The sequence below is a fragment of the Lampetra fluviatilis genome, chromosome 37, assembly GCF_964198595.1.
Source record: "Lampetra fluviatilis chromosome 37, kcLamFluv1.1, whole genome shotgun sequence".
In the NCBI taxonomy this organism is placed as follows: Eukaryota; Metazoa; Chordata; class Hyperoartia; order Petromyzontiformes; family Petromyzontidae; genus Lampetra; species Lampetra fluviatilis.
Genome location: NC_136311.1, coordinates 6,615,206 through 6,625,919, shown reverse-complemented (window position 1 = coordinate 6,625,919; position 10,714 = coordinate 6,615,206). Strand labels below are relative to the sequence as shown.

The 10,714-nt window shown below is 43.0% G+C and overlaps 1 protein-coding gene across 1 annotated transcript in view; it reads left to right on the top strand.

Annotated features, from left to right (window-relative positions):
- Positions 1 to 6,999: 6,999 nt before the first annotated feature.
- LOC144945298 (protein yippee-like 1) overlaps positions 7,000 to 10,714 on the top strand; it is a 52,509-nt gene continuing 48,794 nt past the window's right edge. The window contains exon 1 of the mRNA XM_078873707.1: positions 7,000 to 7,458. The gene's annotated coding sequence lies outside the window, so the exon portion shown is untranslated. The remainder of the gene's footprint in view (positions 7,459 to 10,714) is intronic.

Below are 10,714 nucleotides of genomic sequence, written 5' to 3'. Positions count from 1 at the left end.
CAATGGTTAATTCGTTGCGCCATGACTCCAGCAACCCGAGTTTTAATCCTGGTCATGGATAACATCCGTGGCCGGTGGCATATTGAAAATTACTGAAATTTGTTGTTGTGTTTATAGTAAGTTATATAAACATTAACTACAACATTCAAAATTATGACAACTCCCAACCCGTGAGCAGTCGTATCGCTGTCAGAGAGTTTAAGGGGGCAATGTAGATACATCATGGGATCTCCTTTGCCAGTACCAAAATATGATAATAGGTTTTTCCCCTTTTTTTGTCAACAAAATAGGTGTTAAGATGTTAAAACACAAAACTGAAACCTTTTACAAGGAATCATGTCTGCATTAACCACAATGTTTGTGGTCAGAATGCAAACAAAAAACATACTTTGATAATATATGCATTGTCCTTGAAACTGATCGGTCCACACCAGAGACAGCTTTCTTTTGAGCCTCGCCTCAAACGGTATTTGGCGTCCTCTGGTCTAACATATATTATCAGAGTATGTTTTTTAATTGCATTCCGACCACAAGCATTGTGGTTAATGCAGACATGATGATTCCTTGTAAAAGGTTTCAGTTTGGTGTTTTAACATCTTCACACCTGTTTTGTTGCCAGAAACAAAGGGAAAACCCTCTTATCAAACATAGATACGTTACAGTGCAGTATCACATGTTATGTCATCTATAAGTCTCCACAAATTAAATGTAATGTAAGTTAATTTAAATATTACAGTCATCCTGTATTGTGGTGAAGACACTACGGGGCTCACAATAAGCGCTGGGTGCAATACTCAGTCCTCGCCACAAGGCGGCAGTCATGAGGTCGTGGGTTCAAATCCCACCTCCGTTATAACTTATTATTTTTTCACTTAAACAATGTGATTTACTTAGTGGTTTGTTGCAGTGTTTAACAGCATGATAACATTAAATATATAAATTCTAAAAGTATTTAAACTAGATGTGTTATATAATAATAATAATTGTATGCAGCATCGGGCCGCGGGAAAGGTAGCAGTTATATAGCCGGTTATTTCTAACTAGCCCAGGCTTAGCCCTTTGCCTTGTAATTATGGGGCTTCCCGCCTGTTACGGGAGCCACCAAATTCGTAACTTGCAATTAAATAATAATTAATTATATTAATATTACAACCCTCGCCACAAGGGGGCGGCAGCAGTTAAGAGGTCACGGGTTCAAAGATCCGCGATAATGTTTGTATTTATTAATCATATTTTTTAAATTAAGTTTGTCATTTGATGCAATTCTTATCAGCGTGGTTGCATACGTAAAAAAATTTTAAAAGTATTGACACTGAATGCGTTATTGTATTTAAAAAAAAATGTTTTAATGCATCAACGGTTTCATGATTACTGAGAGCAATATTCGTTTCAAGGTTACTCCCTCTGCCAAAGCTTTCATGTGCAAAACATACACACACGTACAGTATAACATGTTACGTCATGTATAAGTCTCCGCATGTGAAATCTAAGTTAATCATTTCAAATTTACAGAAATCCTTTGCTCAGAGTATGTGGCTGCAATACATTTCCACATGATAAGGCCGCTTTGTTGAGCTATCATTTGTGGCCAGGTCGCTTTTGAACAATAAGTGAACACCTCAGTGGGCTTAGCCTAGTAGGATGGGGATGGTGTCGTGGTGTATTTGCACGTGTTTGGGTGATTTGTTTACCTCTCCTGCGCTTTGCACTCCTATCGTGTTTGTGTATTGTGTTTGTTGCTGTAACGTTCTTACCCGCCCCTACTGGACATCTGTGAAAAAGAGCTTTATGGCTCATCGGATTCCTCCAATATAAATACTCTGGTTCTGATAAGTGCAATACTCAACCGGCGCCACAAGGTGGCGGCAGCCAAAAGGTCGTGAGTTCAAATCCAACCTCCGTTATTAAAATATAATTTAATTATATTTACATAGTCATTTGTTGCAAGACGTGTAATTACGTAAAATAAAAATGTTTTTAATCCATCAACGATTCCATGATTACTGAGAGGAATATTAGTTTCAGAGTTACTCACTATATGAAAGCTTTAACATGCAATACATACACAGATACGTCAGTACAATATCACACGCCATGCCATGTATAAGTCTCCACATATGAAATGTGGTAAGTTCATCATTTAAATATTACAGTAATCCTGTACTGTGGTAAGGGGCCGTCCATAAATTACGTCACGCACCTAGGGGGGGGGGGTCAGACATTTGTGACGATGTGTGACGAGGGGGGGGTGAGAAATGTGACGTCACATCAAAATGCACAACTTTAAATAACTATAGACAACACGATCTACTTAATTAAATAGACGTTTTAATACATGTTTTATCCTACAACATCAGAGTGCAGCGCCACATTAAATACGCACTACAATGACAATAGTTTAAAGCGATTTGAAGCATGTTTTATTTTCAAAATGAAAAAATGGTTTGGGGGGGGGCAGAGCTTTATGACGTCATATTTGAGGGTGGGGTCTGACTTTTGTGACGCCGTGTGACGAGGGGTGGGGGTCAGAAATCGTCCAAAATCGCGTGACGTCATTTATGGACGGCCCCTAAGACACCACGGGGCTCACAATAAGCGCTTGGTGCAATACTCAGCGCTCGCCACAAGGCGACAGTCAAGAGGTCGTGGGTTCAAATCGAACTTACGTTACATGTAGTTTTTCATTTTATAAACAATCATATTTACTTCTTTGTTGCTCTGTAAGTAGCCAACCGTGCTAATCGTAGGTGCGGGCTCGAAGGTTGTCGCTGCCATAGCTGAATAGAATACCAGGCCTTGAGTTGCCCTCTTTTTAACTTTTATTACTTTTCGATTTAAAGCTTTCGTTACTGCAGGCATTCATCTTCTAGGTTCTTTCGGTAAAGTCACGTAGAAGGGAAGTAAAAAAATAATAAAAATAAAACATAATAACATAATTCTCACGACGTTTCGGCCACAACGCAAGCAGCCGTCTGAAGACGCTGTCGCCTCGACAGACCTGGTTTTCACCTGAGGACGGCTGCTTGCGTTGTGGCCGAAACGTCGTGAGAATTGTTTTATTATGTTTTATTTGTATTATTTTATTACTTCTCTTCTACGTGACTTTACCGAAAGAACCAAGAAGATGTTATTACTTTGTTTAAATATATTACAACCCTCGCCACAAAGTGGGCGGCAGTCAAGGTCGTGCGTTCAAATCCAACCTCCGTTATACAACTTCACGAAATAAACAATAAAATGTACTTTGTTCTTTGTTGCAACGTTTATCAGCATGACAGCATGAATAAAAAATAGCTAAAAGTATTTCAACAATATGCATTATTGTTTTCAAAATATTCAGTACAGTCAATGTCTTTAAACCCCGGCTTTTTGAAATTTTAATGAAATTATATTCATATATTAATCCTATATTTCAGAAAATACAATACTTTTTATATTTTAATACTATGTTTTAAACTTGTTCGTGAACAATATATCTTTATTTACTTGGTTTACTTTGTTTAGCAATGCGTTTTTGTCGAATTTTTATTCTTGACAAATCTAGCCGAGTTAACATGCCAACGTTAGACCAACGTTGTTGTACGTATCGAAGTTGAATTTCTTTACAGGATTACAGTGATAGTGGAACAACGTACGGTGGTTCTGCGGTGGCTAGGAGATGTTAACTACCTCGCCTGGTATACAGGGGGTAGTGGGTTCGATCCCAGACCCTGACTTCTGCTGTATATTTGGAGTTTGCATGTTCTCCCTGTGATCGCGTGGATTTTTCTCCGGGTGCTCCGGGTTTTCCCTCGAAATTTAGAATATTCGTGCCTTCAGAGCATTTGGCTGCTATAAATGCCACGTGATAAGTCACTTCATTGGGCTATCATCATTTGTCGGCAGGCCGCTTCTGAAAACGAGCTATACAGCTTAGTGGGCCTAACCTGTTTAACACGTGGTAGGCTTTCGCGACCAATATCATCCATAATAGAGGGTTTTTTTTGTTTAGAGCGCGTAAATATATGAATGTGTCGTTAAAACCCGCCACCACCCGACACAGCCAACTAGTAAGTAAGGGTTGTCACGTAAACAGAACTCGTCACAAATACAGCACACCGGTGTGTTTGAGAGCTTATGGAATGGCCTAACCTGGTAAAAAAAATTGTTTATATCATGGGACCTCCTTTTCCAGTACCAAAATATGATAATAAGTTTTCCCCTTTTTTATGGCAACAAAACTGGTGTCAAGATGTTAAAACACCAAACTGAAACCTTTTACAAGGAATTTTCAAAGAATGCATATATTATCAGAGTACGTTTTTGTTTGCATTCTGACCACAAGTATTGTGGTTAATGCAGACATGATTCCTTGTAAAATGTTTCAGTTTGGTGTTTTAACATCTTAACACCTGTTTTGTTGCCATAAAAAAGGGGAAAACCTATTCTCAAAATTGTTTATAATTTAGTTTACAGTGGAAGCAACGTTCAACAAACACACGTCCCTGTCATAGGAATGTGGAATTTACACAAATAGCTTGTGATAAAATCACATTAGCACCCACTCGTTTAAGTTATAACTCACTTTTAGTGCATACTGTATACTGTTTTTGTTAATTGTATCGATACCAAACTTAAACACGAGATGGCAATCACGCCCAACTTACTCAATACCAGAGCTTTGCCGCCACGTGTTGAAGTCGCTCGCGATTGGTCCAAACGTTGTCAGCCGCTCATTGTTTACATCACGTGACAGCCGCTGTCATCGGTAATGTCTAAAAAAATCACTATATACATACTTAATCATTGTTATCTTCTTAGATATAAAATAAACATAGCAATGTTTGACATGAAGACTTTAAATATTTTGTCCTGATCAAATTATTGTTTTCTCCCTTCATACCACCAGCAAACGTTTACTCAAGATCTTGCATTCTTGGCACAAACAGATTTTCCTAACAGCTTATCCTTTCTCGAACGCACGTTGTTTAATTGATTATACGGATGTAATCACGCCTCCTTACCAGGAATGTAGCAATGCATTGAGACATCATCGACTAATATTGATTTTTGTTTACGATCGTCATGATACATGTCCATGTTTTACTGATGCGTGTATATTTCATACATATACACGCATCAGTATGTATATGAATGAAATTCTGTTTACAAGCACTGTGAAAAATATTGTTACTGTACTGTACTTAAATTGGGTTCTGCGTCGAGTTATTTGGCACATTCATTTTGTGTGAATGCTTCCAGCAGCGGATACACAAAGGGCTGATAAATCATTACCATCGTCAAATCAACCGATGTCTACGTGCACATCCACCCACCATCAACACTAGATGGTGCCAGCCCAAACTACTGTCGAGAAAAGAAACACTCAATCCATGTCTTGATATCACTAATCATCAGTTCGTGTGAAGCTGCTTGGTGGATTGTTACATCGCAGCTAGGGTCGTGAGGTGTCACAGTGGCTTTGGGTGAATGTCCAGCAGTGGATAGACCATGGCTGAAGTTTACGGCATTGGTGTAACCATCAAACGCATCAGAACATCAACAAGCCGATGTACATGCCTTCAAAAATGGAACTTTAAAGACGCAAGCCACAGTGATTGTGGCAATGCAACTCTAAATGTGGACCACATAGTAAACCACTTTTACCTGCGCTCCTGCAATGGTAGGAGGAACAGCTAAACTACACCAACGCTATCCTTGCTAGCAGAACTCTACATTGGCATTTAGCTCCAAAACATATTGCCATACGGAAGAATCGAATAGAATCCAGCGGTTGGAATGACAATGGCTGTAAATCATTACCAGCATCATTACAATCTGTGTCGTCTTTTTACATCAACATACACGCATCAACCACCACCACATGTAGCCAACCTTCTCACTACTACTACAGTAAAACAATACATCCAATTCATTATATCACTAATCAGTCCGTGTGGAGGCGATAGGTGTATTATATTATTACATCGCATCTAGCTAGGGTCGTGAGAGGTCATGGTGTCTTTGGGTGAACATCATCTAGCAGTGGATTGACCATGGCTCTTGATGATGCACATGCTGATTGCCACAACTCTCATTTCCAATTGACAACATCTGGTCCGTGAAGATGAAGTCTCCTTTTACCAGCAGTGGGATGACGAAGGGGGGCTGTAAATCATTACCACCATCACCATCATCATTGTAAATATTGTGAGTTTATTCCTCCAATACACCGGTATGCTGTAGTAACTGATTGGCACCTTTTGTTTACTTGACAAACATTACTAATTGATTGTGTCGGGTGGTGGCGGGTTAACATCTCGCACGGTGATGAGATGTTAACTACCTCGCCTGGTATACAGGAGATCGTGGATTCGATCCCGACCCTCTCACGCCTGTTGTATATTTGGAGTTTGCGTGTCTCTCCCTCTCTCCTCACCGGGGTCGCGTGGATTTCCCCCTCCGCTTTTCTCCCTCCACATTTAGACTCAACATTACGCCTTAACGAATATTTGGGCCGATGTCCCTTTCCACATAACGATAAGGCCACTCCGTTTGAGCTCTATACATTTCGTGGCACCAAAGTCGCTTCCGAAAGAGAGCTACATAGCTCAGTGGCCCTTAACAACACAAAAAAAACCTTTATTACGGACCCATCATCACACGAACCCTTTGTCTCTGTGCATCCCAGCCCATCAACCACCACCAAATCCCACGTGCCCCCCCATCTGCTTTACAGCAATCAAAACACAATTCCAAGTCGCTCGCTTCTGATTGGCCACTGCCGCACGCTGCTCGCCCTCCTCTCTCGTCGCCGATTGGCCGGGTGGGTCGCGCACGTGGGAGGGGTAGGGGGGGCGAGGCCCCGCCTCCTCTCTCGCCGCTGATTGGCCGGACTGGTCGCGCACGTGGGGTGGGGGCGAGGTCCCACCTCCTTCCTCGCCGCCGATTGGCCGGACGGGTCGCGCACGTGGGGTGGGGGGGGGAGCGAGGCCACGCCTCCTTTCTCGCGTCAAAATAAACCCAGGCGCTGCTGCTGCAACCATCATCATCAGCTGTTGTTGTGCCTACTTACCTAGCTAGCCACTTACCTACCTACCTAGCCCTGTGACCACGCAGTGGTTGCTAGAGCAAGCTAGCAGTAGAGACACAGAGATATACACGGAGTGAGAGAGAGAGATAATTCTATTGTGTCTGCGTCTCTTCGCCTCTCTGCGGTCTTCCGCGGGTTCTCGCGATCGCCGTGTGGTTTTTTGTTTGTTATTTTTTAGTTTTTTTTTCTTCGCCACGTTCGTTGTCGTCCTCCGACATCGTCTCTCCCGCAATCCATCCTCATTTCTCCCCCCTGCGTCGCTTGCCTTTTCTGTTGCGAGGTGTGCGCGGGATAGGAGCTCGCAAACTCTGTTATAGTCTTAACAGCAGCACTACCCACCACCACCACCAACAACATCAACAACCCTTCCTCCTTTTGTCGTCCCAGTAAGTATCAAATGCTGTGCAGCAGGAACAACGAGTTTGTTGACGGTGTGTGCACGTACGTAGCGCCAATGTCGTCGTCTTCCCCCCCCCCCCTTTGTGAATAATCTTCTGCGTGTGGTTTGTGTCTTCTTTGTTGTGTTGTGTCCCCTTTGTGAAGGTGGACAAATGCGTCTTGGTTCTCTCCTGCCTTTGTGTGGTGTGTTTTGTGTCTATTTGCGCATTGTGAGTACTGTATATCCGTTGCTACGTACGTGTGTGTGTCTATCCCCGTATGTCTTGTGTTTGTGTCTATGTACACGTGTTTTATTTGTGTCTGCGTGTGTTTAATCGGTACGTTGTCCTGGTGTGTGTGTGTGTCCTGGTGTGTGTTTTCTCTGTGTGGCGATGTGTCTGTGTCTTTGTTTCTGTCTGGTTGTGGTGTATGTCCTGGTGTGGGTCTGTATGTCATGGAGTGTCTGTGTGTGTTACTGTCTGTGTCATGGTGTCTGGGTGTGTTACTGTCTTTGTGTGTCACGGTGTCTCCTGGTTGTGTCTGTGTCCTGGTATGGTTGGGTGTGTGTGTGTATCCTGCTGTTTTCTCTGTGGCGATCTGTCTGTGTCTTTGTTTCTGTCTTTTTGTGTCTCCATTGTCTTTGTGTCATGGTGTCTGGTTGTGGTGTATGTCCTGGTGTCTGTGTATGACATGGTGTCTGTTTGTGTGTGTCCTGGTGTGTCTGTCTGGGTGTGTTTTAGTGTGTGTGTCTGGGTGTATTACTGTCTGTGTCACGGTGTGTTTGGTTGTCTTTGTCCTGGTGTGTCTGGGTGTGTGTTACTGTCTGTGTCTGGTTGTGTCTGTGTCCTGGTATGTCACGGTGTCTGTGATTGTGTCTGTCCTGGTGTGTCTGGGTGTGTTACTGTCTGTGTCACGGTGTCTGTGTGTGTGTCTGGGTGTATTACTGTCTTTGTGTCACGGTGTGTTTGGTGTGTCTGTGTGTGTTACTGTCTAATGTGGTTATACCGCATTCTGTTCGCATAACCCCCCAACTCGAGACGTGTGCGCCGTGTATTGCCGCAGATGCTGTCAACAACACACACAGACTTGGCAGTGTTACGGCCCTATGCAGTGTCCACATGCGTGTTTATGTCGATTTGATTTTAATAAATTGCCTTTGTCACGGTTGTTCAAAGCTTTTGTGTGTGTGTGTGTGCGTTTGATTCTACACCAACACCGATATTTTTGTTTGTGTGTTTTATTTACTAAAGAATAGCCATTAAAGTTGTATTTTGCTGTTCATGTCCACGGTGTGTGTGTGGTTTTAAATCTGAATGTTAAGTTGTTGTTGTGGTTTGTAAATTGTACAGCGTCGTGTTCTTCTGTTTTTAATTACTGTACAGTGACGTAACGTGTGGTTTTGTGTGTGAGTGTTTAGCATTTCTGTTGAGTTTGTATTCGTGAATGTTGTTTTGTGTTTCGGTGTGTAAGTCTGATCCTTGTAATGATTGTTTACTGTAGTTATAACCTTTTTGATGTGTGTTGCTACACGTGGTGTTATCCTTATATTGCGCTGTCTGCTATAGTTTATACCTCGTAACACGTCTCCTTTGTGTCGTCTTATCCTTTGTAGTGATTGTGTTGCGATGTTTGTGTCGCTCTGTCGTGTGTATATCTCCTGTATTGTCTCTTGCTGTGGCTTTTGTATAAAAAATTGTGTTTGCGCATTGTTCACCATTTACCACGTTCCGATACGAGGTGTAGGGGTACAGTCTAAACACTTTCATAACAACGCCACACGAACATTATCATTATCTCCACCACGATTACTTTAATAGGTTAATATAATCATGCAGATGGGTTGTGTGATAATAAAAATAGTTGATGCTGTGTGCGTGTGCCCGTTGTAGCAACGTGGCCCTGTGCACGGTTACTGTACGTGACCACACGTGTTTGTCGATGTGGCTTGTATCATGTATGTGCCTTTGTTGTGTGTGTCTGTGTCTCTGCCATCTCTATCGCCCCTGTCACCCAAGCCCATCGTCTAGCAGTGGATTGATCAAGAGCTGCGAATTATTTATCGCACGTCTACTGTACATCAATCTGCTACATTTGTTTTGTTTTTATGACACACGTGGCCACAGTACATGTGTGTGTTGTGTGTCTTTATGTGTGTGTTGTGTGTCTTTGTGTGTGTGTTTATGGGGAGCGGTAGTGTAGCGGTTAGCGCGCTGCGCTATGAACCCGGAGACACGGGTTCGATTCCCGCTCACGGCCAACACCAGTGACGATTATCTGAACCGGTCCTGGGCCCCCCCCCTAGGTCGACTCGGCCTGAAATGAGTACCTGGTGCGGTGTGTAAACATCGCCACTGGGGAGACAAAGGCGGTCGGGCGTGGCGCTGGCCACCCACCCCCTCGTGTACCGTTCTGGCCTTCATAGGTGCTCGCTAACAGCACTTGCCCCTACAGTCTGTTAAGGCTATATGGGGGATCTTTATCTGTGTGTGTGCACCTAGCCTGCCATGAATGTTATGGTAAACATCGCTTAGTTGCGAATGGCAAGCCGTGTATGTATGTGTCCGTGTGAATGTAATTGTGTGGTTCATATCGTGCCAAACCCATAGGGTTAACCCCGTATTCTTGTACAGGGAAGTTGAGTTTTCAGGTCCATATTGGCAACAAAAATAAACTCTCTTATTCGGTTGTGTTTCTCTCCTTGTGATGGGACTTTATATGATGAACGTTGATATTTCTAAGTGGCACGGGGTGACCAATAAGGTCTAAATTGGTCTGTGATAACATAGGGCACCGATACGGGATTGACAGGTAATTATGTTTGGTGTCTACCTAATGGCTGTGTTACCTACGCATGTGTGTGCACGTGTAAATATCAATGTCTGCGTGTGTTTCTACTGCGTATGACTTGCACGGCGTGTCTGTACTGCATGTGTATATCCACGTGGTTATTTGCGTATGGGGGTGTCTCCCTGTGTGTACGTGTTCGGTCTTGTCTGTAACACCCCCATCAATCACCACCACCACCATCGGTCCGCATGTCTACGTGATCCTTGTACCTGCCCGCTCACACCGCCACGACATTCGATAACAACTATTATATTTGGAAGGGCATGAACGTAAGCGGCAGCAGTATTTATATTTTACAGTACATCACGTTGGAGACGGTGGCTCTAGTAACGCACAGATATAAGTAGATAAAAGTACAAAACAATGCCCGATACTGGGTAGTGGCGCATGGTGTAGTATTACATGCGCCCCGCATTA